This window comes from Anabrus simplex, chromosome 11, assembly GCF_040414725.1.
Source record: "Anabrus simplex isolate iqAnaSimp1 chromosome 11, ASM4041472v1, whole genome shotgun sequence".
NCBI lineage: Eukaryota > Metazoa > Arthropoda > Insecta > Orthoptera > Tettigoniidae > Anabrus > Anabrus simplex.
In genome coordinates this window covers 51226926-51242745 of record NC_090275.1, presented here as the reverse complement: position 1 = coordinate 51242745, position 15820 = coordinate 51226926, and positions in this window count along the sequence as shown.

Sequence of the window (15820 nt, the reverse complement as noted above, 5' to 3'; positions counted from 1 at the left end):
TTTTGCAAATCAGACGTACGAGGTCAAAATGAAGTAAGCAAGTAGAGAAAGACCTCACTGAATTAGGATCACGAAATCTGCATTATAGAAATGTAATCAGGAAAATTGATCACACACGGGGATTAGTGGAAGAAGAGAAGAAACCAACACAGCGTACTTGGTCGGAGGAGCTGAAATTACAACAATCTGATAGTGGAGAACTATTGGGCAAGGAGGAAAGCTCAACAAATGTTGATTCCACGTGGTCCTAAGTGACCCATTCGCGCAGAAGAAGTGGAAGAAGTGGAATATTTGTGAAGTGAATTGCAAACTAAATACAATCCCAGTGCTGCTTGGAAAGTACTGAGAGCATTAATATTGTTAGTGAATATTCTTCTTACCTCCCTGACGGCAGTTGCTGTCGGCTCATGAAATTAAATAAGTTTTTACGTCACATTAAGGAACCCTATTTTTATTTTAACTTTGAATGAGTTGTTAGATTCTTCTCCTGCTCAGATAAATGCTCGTTTAGCAAGATGTTTAATGCCCGAACGTTCAGGTAGAAGTCAGCAAAAATAGTGTGTGTTTCTCGAAAGCGACATCCGTTAACTTATTTAAATCTGTCATGGTCATGTATAATCCAACAGAAACTGAATATTCAAATTTGAGAAAATGCCACTTAGAACTAAACAAATTATTCAAAATGGAAATTCTTTTCATCTTAGCTTTGATATGTTCTTGAGAATTAACTGAAAAGGAGACATTTAAGAACTGAAGGAAATTTTGTAGGTATAGTTCAAATTAGGGAAGGGATCATACTTCTGAATATGTTAATAAGTATAGTGGAGAAAATAATATTCTGTATGGAGGAATGTTCTCTAGTATAATGCAAACGAAGTATTGTGAACATTATAAAGAAAATTTGTATCGGTACACCAAAGAATATAATAAAAATTTGTAGAAAATATGATTGAATATTTTGGCGGAAATTAAATGAAAGTAGTGTTATACGCAGAAAAATCGTATTGGACAAAAGTATTGTTATAATAATATAAGACATACAAAACATTTCCTGACAGGATTTTTACTGCTAATCACATTTGAAATAGTTTTGACTTTTCATAAAATGTTACTTAGAAGAATGACAAAAATTGATGAATGTTTAACTATTGTTAAATCAGAGTAACCCAATGAGAAAGTTAGAAACTGAATTTTGAAGGAAAGTAAGAGTGGTGATAATTCACGAAAGGTGAAATAAATGAAAAACATTAAATGGCCTTAAATTTGGTTGGAGGATTTCATATAATGTGAATTAATTACCTTCAACTACAGTAAAATTTAATTCAGAAGCCATTTAGAAGTATTTTAGGAACTAAACAGTGTATTGTGTGAATTGATGCGTTCACAACAGCTCAATATAGAAATGTTTGCATGGTAGAATATTTTAGCTTGAACGAAGTACATTATGATGTAATTCGTTTTATACGGATGGAACGTTTTTATTAATGCGAAATCAGCACCTGCCTTGCAAATAAGGAGAATATATGAGGCTCAAGACTATAAAACAATGGTAGGAAATGTCATACATTGTTGTAAAAATTGTGGTTTAAAATGTATATGGAATCTTTCAAAATAACCTCGGGAATTTCTTTATATTGTTTGGCACATAATGCAAGTCTTTGAAGGTATCCAAACAAAAGATTTTCCACGTGCACCGAAGAGGAGATTTCTTACCTCCAATGTATAATCAGCTGCATTATATCAGGTAAGGAATACATGGGAGATAGACGACCCGCTTCTCGTTATCGACTTCTTTAACCTGTTGAACATACTCCTGAAAGTGAATTGTGGGGTCCAAAATCATTGCTCTCTTCAAAGGTCTATTAAGCGCTAAAGTATCTGTCCTTCCATTGCTGCCTTCCTCCGTCAAGCAATGGACCTCTTTATATACTTCCCAACCGCCGTTTTTATAGCCTCTGCAATTCGATGTAGAATAATGTGATGCCGAGTTTTATTCATCCGTTCGCCTATCGAACGATATTCTAAGACATAGCCCAGCGTTTCAACTTCTTCACACCCTGGAAACGGTAGTGAGTATTCGTTTAGAGGAAGAAGAGTTAGGGATTTGAATAATTTACCAGGGGAGATGATCAACAAATTTCCATATTGTTTGCAATTATTTTAGAAAAACCTCTGAAGACAACAGATAGGGAATCTGTCACCAGGGCGACTGCGGGAAATGAAGATCATCGGTGGCTGAATGATAGATGATCTTTCTGGAACGGATGGTACCGCTGTGTTACGTGACATCTTCATGGCAGTTGTCCTTTTCGAAGAAGACATACCTTGTCCAGGAATTGCTCGACAGATCATCCTCATATACAGTTACATCTCTACCTTTATTGAGGAGGTGACTGCATATAACAAAGCCTTCAAGCTGTAGATGTTTTTTCAACTGACGTCCAAATTGCGACAGTGTACCTTCATTAAAATAAATTCCTGGTTTTGTTAACGAAGGTCTAATTTCAACATGGAAATCCGAACTTCTATGAAAATGAGGATTCTCTATTAGAAGAAATCTTTTGGCAATATTATAATACTTGAACAATGATCTTCTACACGCCACATGTTCTTCAAGTTTTATGTCCCGGGAGCAGATATGATTGTTGTACTACATAAGTAAGTTTTTCTATCTTAATATCTGGCATAAACGGATCAGTAGTTTATTAATTATACAGAATAAATTAATTTACAAGCGTTTTATTGTCATTTAAATTGAAGAACTGAGAAGTGATTAACAATGTTCATCACTGTGAAACAGGTACTATATCATATGCTGTCAAGAGTGCAACAGTTTCGCTATATCAAATCTGGACTTCAGAGGTAAGTAACTGACGTTTCATTAACTTTACAGGAGAGCAAAATAGAAGCTGGTGATAAAAGGTAGGATAAACGGTAGGTGATCGCTATTACTTTGCAGCCTACTTTGGACAAAATTCAAACTAATACAGCTTGCTCCATTCACAATGTACCAATGAAATTTTCACCTCATATACGTAGAATGTTCTTAATTGTTATTTTAAAGTTTAAAAATCGCATTGGAGTTAGTTCATCTGCAATAATTTCTTTTTTGAAAATACATGCAATTAATTTCGTTTTACGCATGCTTCTCTTTAGGTAAAATCTATATATATATATAATAAGACTTCTGTCTATACATTGCTCAGAATTTATAAGGTATGATATTTCTGTATCGGTCGTGTCCATGGTTACAAGTAAATGCACTTTTTAATTTTCCGTAATTTCTGTCTGCCTGTCTGTATGTACACGCATCACTAGGAAACGGCTGAAGAGAATTTAATGAAAATCGGTATACGAAGACGGGGAATAAGTCACTAAAATCTAGGCCATAAATATTTTTATTCACGCTGATAGAAATGGTAGTTTAGGGGAAGGCCTAAAATTTAATTTTCAAATATTTATGTTATTAGTGGTCCTATCTTAATGAAAATCGGTATGCAAAGTCGGGGAATAATTTGATATAATCTGGGCTATAAATAATTTTATTCATGCTGAGTGAAATGGTAGTTTAGCGGAAGGTCTAAAATTAGATTCTTAAATATTTATGTTATTAGTGGTCCTGTCGATAAATACTGTATAACTGAAGATATACAGCATTACATTTCCGATCAATTATGTCTTGTACATTTTTACCATAGCGGCTGTGATAACAGAGATATTCATGATTTTGGATGTTTGTTGCTTAAGTGCATATCAGCGCCGAGTCACGAGAAAAAAGGGTGAACATAATTGAGTGAAAATCGGTATGTAAAGTCGGGTAATAAGGTACTACAGAGTACGTTATAGATAATTTTATAAGACACCCTAATAACACACAGTCGAAAGAAAACTAAATGTGAAGGCTACAATATAGAACGCTCATAAAATAAAATTGATCAACAATTGTGATGTGCTTTGTGTTTTCTGTTGCCACTCATCTCCGATAAAAGGGATTACTGTTGTGTACCGAGTATTTTTTTATTTGGTTTATGTCGCACCGACACAGGTAAGTCTTATGGCGACGATGGGATAGGGAAGTGCTAGGAGTGGGAAGGTAGCGGCCCTGGCCTTAATTAAGGCACAGCTCCAGCATTTGCCTGGTGTGAAAATAGAAAACAACGGAAATTAATCTTCAGCACTACCGACAGTGGGGTTCAAACCCACCATCTCCCAGATGCAAGCTCACAGCTGCGCGCCCCTAACGCTCAACTCGGTACACTCCTACTGACGTTTTTATAATGACCTACAGTATGTTGACTTCAGTTAGAATCCCGTAGCGAAGCACGGGTCCATCAGCTAGTTTTCTCATAAAATGACTGTACATATCTACATGTACTAAACGTTTACACTGGATGTTGTTTAAGTCATCAGTCCACAGACTGGTTTGATGCAGGGCTCCATGTCACCCTATCCTGTACAAAACCTTTTCACTTCTAAGTAACTGCTGCTCTAATCTGCTTGTCATATTCATACTTTGGTCTACTCCTACAGTTCTTACCGCCTACACTTCTCTAGAAAACTAACTGCACTAGTCCTGGGTGTCTTAACATGTGTCCTGTCCTCTTTTTCTCGTCACATTTAGCAAAATCAGTATCCTCTCACCAATTCAATTCAGTATCTCTTCGTTCGTAATTCGATCTACCTGACCTTCAGCATTCTTCTGAAACACCACATTTCAAAATCTTCTATTCTATTTTTTCTGAACTAGTATCGTCCATGTTTCACTTCCATATAATGCTACACTCCAAACGAAAGTCTTCAAAAGCATTTTTCTAATTCCTATATCAATGCTCGAAGTGAGCACATTTCTTTTCTTAAGAAAGAACTTCCTTGCTTGTGCTAGTCTGCATTTTGTGTCCTCCTTACTTCTGCCATTATTAGTTGTTCTGATACCCAAGTAACAATATTAATTAAATTATGGTTTCTTTCTGGGAACTTAATTTTTGATATTCATGTACTTCCTTTAAGATTTCACTTCGTAATCTAATTTTTCCTGCATCACCTGACTTCGTTCGATTGCATTCCATTACTTTTATTTTGGATTTATTTATTTTCCTCTTGTACTTCTTACCATTCAGCAATTTCTCCAGATCTTCTGCAGTCTCAGAAAAAAATAACAGTATCATCGGCAAATCTGAGGGTTTTGACTTCCTTTCTTTGGATTGTGATTCCCTTTCCAAATTCCTCTTTGTGAAAAGGAGGGGGTGGTTACAATCTGCAGCCTTGCCTCACTCCTTTCCTGACTTATGCCCCTTTTACAATGCCCTATATTCTTACGACTGCAGACTGGTTTTTATACAGATTGTTCTCGGTATCTGATCCCCATCACCTTCAGAAATAGCCTGGTCCAATCAACATTATCGAATGCCTATTCTAGATCTACGAACGCCATGTATGTGGGCTTGTCCTTCTTAATTCGATCCTCTAAGATCAGACTAAACAAAACAATTAAAATGACCTACTATTTAACAACAGTCTTTTTCTATTTACCTAAGCGTTTTGCATAAACGTTTGCTAATATTAATTTTAATAATCGAAATAGCTCCAATTTGAATAATGTAACATTTTGTTCACCACCTTGAGGGTGGTTTTAAGAGTTCATGTAGCAAAATTATAATTCTATTACAAATAGTTGCTGAGCTCGCCGGCCTCTCAACGCTGGATTCCGTGGCTTAAATCCCGGTCACTCCATGTGAGATTTGTGCTGGACAAAGCGGAGTCGGAACAGGCTCTTTTCCGCGTACTCCGGTTTTCCCTGTCATCTTTCATTCCTGTAACACTCCAGTATCATTTAATTTCATCTGTCAGTCATTAACATCATTGCCCTAGAGGAATGCGGCAGGCATCGGCAGCCGGCACAATTCCTGTCCTCGCTGCTAGATGGGGCTTTATTCATTCCATTTCTGACCGTGTCGAATGACTGGAAACAGGCTGTAGACTTTTTTCACAAATAGTTGCTGAGAAAAGCGCACCTGAATATCTGGAAACTCAAATGTTATGTAACTCATTATACAAAATCCATTGCAGGTGAACTAATTGCATTAGGATTTTTAAAATGTATAACAACCGTTAAGAACATTCTATACGTATGAGGGGAAATTTCATTAGTCTACGTATTCTGAACAGGAGCCCAGCTGTATTAGTTTGAAGTTTGTCCAAAAAAGGCTGTATAATGACAGCAATTACCTATCTTCTGTCACATCGACAAGTCTGGCCAGGGTAAACCATCGTACGAGCCAGTGCGATAAGGAGTGCGGCGGACGGTATAAGATCGAACTGTTATATGATCACCATCATTTACCGCTAGTTTGCTTTTGCACATACGATAATATCACAGATCATCTTCATCCCTGCGAAACATACAATAGTGTACCCATGAAATGAAGTGGCGTATGGATTTTAGTGCCGGAAGTGTCCAAGGACAAGTTCGGCTCGCCAGGTGGAGGTCTTTCGATTTCAAGAGAGTAGGCGACCTGCACGTCGTGATGAGGATGAAATGATGATGAAGACGACACACACACACCCAGCCCCCCATGACAGCGAAATTAACCAAATTATGGTTAACATTCCCAACCCTGTGACCAAAGGCCAGCACGTTAACCATTTATCCATGGAGCTGGACAGTGTATCCATAAGAAGACACGACCAAAAGAAGGCACAAACCATAAAACCTCAAAATCGTCGTTATTGTATTTACGATAGTTTACCTCTGAGGTCTAAAAATGAAAATGAAAATCCACAGCCTGTTTCCAGTCATTCGACCGGGTCAGGAATGGAATGAATGAAGCCCCATCTAACGGCGAGGATAGGAATTGTGCCGGCTGCCGAAGCCTGTCGCACTCCTCTGGGTCATTAATTAATTAATGACAGATGAAATGAAATGATATTGGAGAGTGTTGCTGGAATGTAAAATATGACAGGGAAATTCGGAGTATCCGGAGAAAAATCTGTCCCGCCTCCGCTTTGTCCAGCACAAATCTCACATCGAGTGACCGGGATTTGAACCACGGAACCCAGCGGAGAGTGCCGGAGTGCTACCGTCTAAGCCACGTAGGCTATCAGGTCTAGAAATATTAACATAACTCACGAGTAATATTTAAAAAGTAACGACTTCTTACTGAAAATAGTACTGCTTACCAGAACACAAAAGAATTTATGAGCGTATTTTGTAATGGAAATTTCATATAAGTAGAGGACCCCGTGCTGCTCCATAGCATTCGTTATAAACAGGTCAGATAACTCGTCTCGATATGCCTTTCATAGTCATGTTTTACCTTCTCTTTTAAATAGTTTTACGAAAATTTAATACCGCTACATAACAATTGATTCATTCGTATTGTAGATTCTAATACTTCTTTCGGTACAATATAGGGGCTTCCTGGCCGAGGCGGTAAAGGCGTGCTCGGTTCGCCCGGAAGGACGTGGGTTCGAATCCTCGTCAGGAAGTCGTAAAAATTTAAGAAACGAGATTTCCACTTCCGGAGGTGCATATGGCCCTGAGGTTCACTCAGCCTACGCCAAACATGAGTACCAGGTTAATTCCTGGGAGCAAAGGCGGCCGGGCGTAGAGCTAACCACTCTACCCCATCACGTGCCGCGGTTAACAATGGCCTGTACGGAGGTGACTTTGTCTTTGTCTTCCATACAATATTCACTGCGCTTCGACCATTCGGCCGTATCTAAATCCTAACATTTTCCGACGATCTTGCCTGCGATAGTGCAACATACACCTGGTCGTGACTGAATATTGTTTCGAGTAAGTAGACACCCACTTTTTCAAGATTTTGTCCCTGCGGATTTTTATGCAGTAACAGGTTAGATTGCAAACTAATTTGGTTAGTAAAAAATGTCGGCCACCCGCTCTTCCATAATGTAGCAAGTGTAACAGAAATTATATGGGTTCTGATGGACCGTACCCCTAATGTTTATGCAAACCCCATAGCACAATCGTTGTTAAGGTGGACTATACTTGCTTGCTTGCTTCAGTAAGTTTGCATTCTAACCTATTAATGCATTAAAATCCGGACTCTATTAATGGTCATACAGAAGGCTAGTCGACTTGATACCTTCTCGTCTGTGCGCATGTGACTGATTTCTTTTGTCATCATGTAAGTTATTAGGAATGTTTCGTAATCTGTGGGGTATATTTTAAACTGGCGAAGATCTGAGAACCAAAGAGCATCTAGCAGAGAATAGTATTCTTCCATGATCATAGAAAGTGTATATATTCTCGACTTGACGGGTATAATCAAACATGGCTTCACGCAATAATATTTCTAAGGATGAAAATCGCACATGCCAGAATTAAATAAAGTGTTAATCGCTTAGCAACCAGCTAAGTAGATAATGTATTGCGGGCTAGGATAAGCCTTCGCCTATGATAACTGGAATGGTCGTTTAGTGATTTCATTTGATTTCATCTTGAAAATAAGTATATTTCCGTTGACGTTTCAAGAAACCATGGTGTACCTTCTTCATTGCAACTCCTGCCCTTTCATTTGCACTATGCAAGATTTAGTGAAGGCCAAACCAAATGGTCGAGATCTCGCGCCAAATTCTGGTCCCATATGATATGACATAATTGTTACTTTGAATGTACCTCTAGTGTGTTTTTACTAGTTATATGATCATTGTTCTCATTCTTAACTAAAAATTTATACACGATGTATTGCTTCTGATACGAATAAATAAACCACATGAAATTGGCACTGATACAAGTACTACAGGGATACATTAGCGCATTCGGGATTCATTGCGACGGTGGACTGAGGCATTCGCATGCATATATACCGCGCGGCCACCCCTTATCACATTTGTTTGGTGGTAGTGATGATAATTGTTTTAAGAGGAAGTACAACTAGGCAACCGCACTCTATATAACACTAATAAGAGAGAAGAAAACGGAAGGGATTCAAAACTTCTAAAAATGAAGGTATCGGCCAAAGGAAGACAAGGGCGACAAAGGGCGTTAACATGAAAGACTTCCTAGGCCTCGAGTACTCTAATACCGTCGGGGTCGAAAAATAGCAAGAGTCGACCAAGGGAGGTCGGATAGGATAGATGAAAGTGAGGAGCCTGGCACAATTAAGAGGAAGCAATGCCAGGATTCAGATCAGGGCCCCGTGGTTGACAACCCAGGTTCCTAAGTTTCGAGTCTCTGGGGCCAATTTTAGTGGCCTCTTAGGACAGACAGGGGATACCGTGGGTTATTCTACCGCTCTCGTCAACAGGAGGATCACTTCTATTTAACATCGACGTGTTGCTAGTTTTTGACGGATGGTTTATTTTAGGATCTCTCTCGTGTCACACGTCGCGGTAAAATTTACTTTCCACTGAAGTCTCTGTCTCAGTTATGGCTGTGACAGCGTGGAAGTTACTGAGGTATGGGTGGAGAATCGGATTTCCTTGCAGTAATAGTTTAGATTTCAACGAGTCGAAGGCATCTTCTTCCCGCACGTAAATTCAGTAGGAAAAGTTGCATAAATATTAGAGGTTTCAAAGGGTTGTATCCCTGTTGTTTATGCAACTCTTTAAACTTGAGCGTTTTGCTGCTTTGAAGAAGCATTCTACTCGTTGAAATCTAAGCTATTACTGCAAGGAAATCCGCTCCCTAATAAGGAAATCCGGAGCACGACTAGTGCTGCATGGAATCTTCTGGCGATGTAAGGAAAGCAATGGTAAAATCACTCAGTCCTCTTCTTGACTTGTTACATTCTTAATATAATATTAAAAGGAATTGTTATTGTTCTGTTGTTGAAATGGACCGATATGCGGGTTAATTGTGGGGACCCCCTCTTGTTTCACCTGTGGTGGACTCATGTTTAGTTAGTGGAAACCACATTGGCTACTGGAAATTAACGAAGATATAGAAGGAATAATTGATATTACCGAGAAAATAATTGAAAATAGAACAACATTTAGAGGTGTAGTAAGGAAACATACATATGCACAAAAACCTAAAAGAAAATATACAGAATAGAGAGAAGAATGCAGAAAAGAACTCACTGAACGAATGAAAAGGTATTGGGAAGAAAAGAAGAAATATTGTACCGAAAAAATGAAATGGCGTATGGCATTTAGTGCCGGGATATGCCAGGACGGGTTCGGCTCGCCAGGTGCAGGTCTTTCTATTTGACTCCTGTACGCGACCTGCGCGTCGTGATGAGGATGAAATGATGATGAAGACAACACATACACCCAGCCCCTGTGCCATTGGAATTAACAAATTAAGGTTAAAATCCCCCACCCGGCCGGGAATCGAACCCGGGACCCTCTGAACCGAATGCCAGTACGTCAGCCAACGAGTCGGACATATTGTACTGAATAAGTTCAAGCGCGCTCCTTAATTGGGCATGATGATCAAGAAGAAAGAGAAATAACCATAGAATGGAGAATGGACACTTCAAGAGAAAGTAATCTGGCTAATCAGATTAGTATGTAAAAGGTTGGACATCAACATTAATTGTCTAGCTTTTGCAGACGACTTAGCAATATTTCGCGACTGAACAAATACAGCTTTTGTAAGGGACAGCGTAAAAGACAAAGGTGGACATTTCTTTCTCGAAGGCAAGTAATGGCAGAATCAGTAGAGTGAATGAATTCAAGTGCCTAGGGGCAATAATGCAGACAAACGGCCTGGATAAAGAGGCAATTAAAACTGGAGCTCAGGAAATGGAATCGGCTTATCGATTAAGAAAAGGCATTTGCTGGTACAATAAAAAGTAAATTTCAGTGAAAACAAAAATACTATAGCACTGTCATAAAGTATGAATGCCTTTTATGTAGTAGAATATAACTTAAAAAAAGGGAAATAGAAGAATTAGGGAGAAAGGTGAGTACTACGGAAGATAATTGGACGAAGAAAAGTTTGCACTATTTAATTAGAAGAAATAATAAACAAATTCATAGCCAAATTAAAAAATAATTCGGGTACCTCCAGGAAAAGAAGATTTTCTATTTATAGTCACTTAATGCGATTGAACCTGGAAAGGCTGAGAAAAATATTGGAATATTTTGATAAAACCCGAAAACAAAAATTCTAGACATGCCTACCTTTCGAAATATGGTAAAAGTTCAGGGGTTTTCAGAAAAAAAGACAGAATGAATGCAACTGAATGGATGAATAAAAGAAGAAAAGGAAACAGAGAATGGATGAAGCCGGCCCCGCGGTGTTAGGGATAGCGAGCTTGTCTCTTACTTGGAAGCTCAGGATTCGATTCCCGACCAGATCAGGTATTTATACATTGATCTGAGGGCTGGTTCGAGGTCCACTCAACCTATGTGATTACAATTGAGGTGCTTTCTGACGGTGAGATAGCGGGCCCGGTCCAGAAAGCAAAGAATAATGGACGAGAGGATTCGTCGTGCCGATCACATGAAACTTCGTAATTAGCAGGTCTTCGGGCTGAGCAGTGGTCACTTGGTAAGCCGTGAGCCTTCGGGCGCCATGGGGTTTGGTTTTCAAACCTCCTGGAAATAGTTAAGGAAACTGCGGCACATTCTACGGCGTAGTACATTTCAATAAGTATTTTTGAAGGTAAGATCGAACAAAAACAAAACACGACACGACACGACACGACACGACACGACACGACACGACACGACACGACACGACACGACACGACACGACACGACACGACACGACACGACACGACACGACACGACACGACACGACACGACACGACACGACACGACACGACACGACACGACACGACACGACACGACACAAAACAAAACAAAACAAAACAAAACAAAACAAAACAAAACAAAACAAAACAAAACAAATAAATAAATAAATAAATAAATAAATAAATAAATAAATAAATAAATAAATAAATAAATAAATAAATAAATATCCCAGAAAGATCACGGGAGTGTGATACAGATAATTATTCTGCATTTATTTACTGCCCATTAAGCCTCTGTCGAGCGGTTCTCTGTTTAGAAGATATATAAACAAGCCATATATCACACTTTACGAAGTCATACCTTTATATTCTGCGTGTGTAGGTGAGGGAGGTAGGGGGGGAGGTGAGAGGGTGGGCATAATCGATGTAGCGACTTAGAGCTTGTTCGTTTTGTTCCTGGCTGTTTCCCAATTTACTGGAGTCGGTACTATTGGGGATTACGGCTGGATGCCCTTACTCACGGCAGCCCTACATATTGCATATTTCTGTGGGGTTGATGATGTGAGATGTCGCTTGTTTATGAAGAGAGGATAAACAAAAGCACCTATTCTCCAAACTAGATGAATTAGCCACGTGGAATTTAAATCCTCGATCGAACAAGGAATCGAACCCGCCGTTCTCTGAGCCACGGCAGACCACTCAGCCAAGGCGCCGGACGATGCAGTGGCTTAGAACATCCAGCCCCTTCAATGCCTGAGCAAAAGTCAAAATAAACCAGCGAGACTCCAGTAGCAGCCTTTATTGCGGGCAGTCTGCTGGATAGTATTTTTTTTCTTTCTGTAACGGCCTCATTCCACAATGAATTGCAAACGTGAACAATTATTACATTGACGACAATTTGATATATTACCAATAGAAGCGGTTTAAAAATAAAATAATATATATTGATGCATCTGGTGATTGAATAGAATATTATGTGTGTTCTGTAAATATGAAAAATTGCCAGTGATCCATGTGTTCCAAATTGAATGCGATGATTAATACATATGACAGAATAGAGCACATGGTAGAGTATTGTAATAGCTAATTGAATGTAACAGTCATTGGAATATTACTTATTTTCGACACAGGATTTATCTACGATTGAAATTATATTTGCAGAGAAACAGATTAGTCTAAATATAGAGTGTTTCAGACAGGAACTGAAATAGAGTATTTCACGAACCAGAATTGATACTCCATCACTAGTCTGTAGTTCCACAAAGACATGGTGGTTCTTAGCAACTTTGTTCACGGTTCTGAATACCCTTCATCTTGTGTAAACTTGTCTTTCCTGACTCTGTCTAACGTAAAGTAAACTGAAGTAAATTAAAGTAAAAGAAAACGTTGGAATAAAAAGAAAACTTTCCACTGGCTCACATAAAGACCTTCCAGGGACTGGATTTTTAAGGCAGAACTTTTCATCAAAATAGGACAACGAACGGGAGCTCATAAGAAAAAAATAGAACTATGTTACTCCCTCAAAAGTGTGCTACTTTATTTATTATTTATTATTTATTTATTTTATTAATTTTTATTTTATTTATTTAATTAATTTATTTATTTATTATGACTTAAAACGTAAATGAAAGTGTTGTATTTGATTACACTCAACATTTCAATATAGGTGCTGGCCTTCTGACCCCAACTTGCATGTTCAATCATGGATCCGTCCGGTGGCATTTAAAGGTGCTTAAATACGCCAGCCTCGTGTCGGTGGATTTACTGGCATGTACAAGAACTCCTACGGGACTAAATTCCGGCACCTCGGTATCTCCAAAAACCGTAAACCTAGTTCGAGATGAGGAGCGGTCGCTTTGTAGTCCAAGGTCAATCAGGTATGTAGAGCCATGGGGTTTGTTTTTATGTTATTTATTGCAATTTGCTTTACGTCGCACCGACACAAATAGGGCTTATGGCGACGATGGGGTAGAAAAGGGATAGGATTGGGATGGACGTGGAGCCGTAGCTTTAATGAAGGTACCTGGTTTGAAAATGGGAAGTACGGAAAAACATCTTCAGGGCTGCCGACAATGGGGTTCCACTATCTGCCGAATGTAGGCGTTCAACAGCGCGACTCTAACCGCACGGCCAAATTCATTGTTTATATAATATTCAGATCAAATTAAACCAAAACCTGCAGTTCTGGGGTTAACGAACATGAAATGAGCAGACTTTGTATCAATAGAAGAAACAGGGCGATGGAGTGGGCTCAGATGTGAATCGATGAAGAGAGATTGTCAAGGAAGTTCATCAGCTTACCAATGAAGCTAAATGGAGTGGAAGAGAAAATAGATTGAGATGGCGAGCTAGTAACTTTCTGTCGGTTATGAAGTGGAGAAGCGAAGCTGGAAATCGAACGTACGGTGAAACACTGAACTGGATTTACTTCTTCTTTATTTGTTTACCCTCCACGGTCGGTTTTTCCCTCGGACTCAGCGAGGTATCCCACCTCTATCGCCTCAAGGGCAGTGACCTGGAGCTTCAGACTCTGGGTCGGGGGATGAAACTGGGGAGGATGACCAGTACCTCGCCCAGGCGGCCTCACCTGCTGTGCGTAACAGGGGCCTTGCGGGGGGATGGGAAGATTGGATGGGATAGACAAGGAAGAGGGAAGGAAGCGGTCGTGGCCTGAAGTTAGGTACCATTTGCCTGGAGGAGGAGTAGGAAACCACGGAAAACCACTTCCAGGATGGCTGAGGTGGGAATCGAACCCACCTCTACTCAGTTGACCTCCCGACGATGACTGGACCCCATTCTAGCCCTCATACCACTTTTCAAATTTCGTGGCAGAGCCGGGAATCGAACCCGGGCCTGGCTAAGTGGTGGTGGTTGTTGTTAGATTTCAGATGTTAAAACTAGTTCCTTCCTTACGGCCAGGTTATCATCTCGTGGATAGCATCTCGCGGTAAATCGAGCAGGAGAATGGCCAGGCATCTATGTGAGTAATTTACTTGTACCACAATACAGTACCAGATGTGTAGTAATAGTAGGCTTCCTCAAACCCAAGTTGGTTGAAGAGACAATAATAACATAAATATCCCCCCTCCCCCGCCTCCCGTTTCTACCCGCTGCCACCGCCGTCACACTGTGCGTATGCTGTCTGCCAAAAGTTATGCAATGGGAAGGAATGTCAGAGTTTCTTCACGTAAGTGGGCGGAATACAGAGATGTATTTTAGGACCGAGAGTGATTTAAGATTCGCCGTCCGACTCATTGTCTGAATGGTCAGCGTTGAGGTCTTCGGTTCAGAGAGTCGCGGGTTCAATTCCCGGCTGTGTCAGGGATTTTAACCGTCTCTGAGTAATTCTTCCGGCCCCGGACCGGGTGTTTGTGTTTGTCCCAATACTTTATTCTTCATATTCAGACAACACAAAACACTACCAACTACCACAAAGTCCGACTCGTTGGCTGAACGGTCAGCGTACTGTCCTTCGATTCAGAGGGTCCCGGGTTCGATTCCCGGCCGGGTCGGGGATTTTAACCTTAATTGGTTAATTCCAATGGCACGGGGGCTGGGTGTATGTGTTGACTTCATCATTTCATCCTCATTACGACGCGCAGGTCGCCTACAGAAGTCAATTAGAAAGACCTGCACCTGGCGAACCGAACCCTTCCTGGGATATCCCGGCACTAAAAGCCATACGACATTTCATTTACTACCACAAAAACACGTAATAGTGATTACATACCTCCATATAGGGTTTTGTCAGGAAGGGCATCCGACCGTAAAACACGGACAAATTCACATATTACCGGGCGAGTTGGCCGTGCGGTTAGGGGCGCGCAGCTGTAAGCTCGCATCCGGGAGATAGTGGGTTCGAACCCCACTGTCGGCAGCCCTGAAGATGGTTTTCCGTGGTTTCCCATTTTCACACCAGGCAAATGCTGGGGCTGTACCTTAATTATGGCCACGGCCGCTTCCTTCCCATTCCTAGGCCGTTCCTGTCCCATTGTCGCTATAAGACGTATCTGTGTCGGTGCGACGTGAAGCAAATACCCAACCCCCCAAAAAATAGTAATCCACATATGTGTGGCACAGTACGCACCCGCGATCGCACAGATGTGGGAAAAGCGGTAGAAAAAGAAGAAGTGGTTTAAGATTCGCTATTCCAA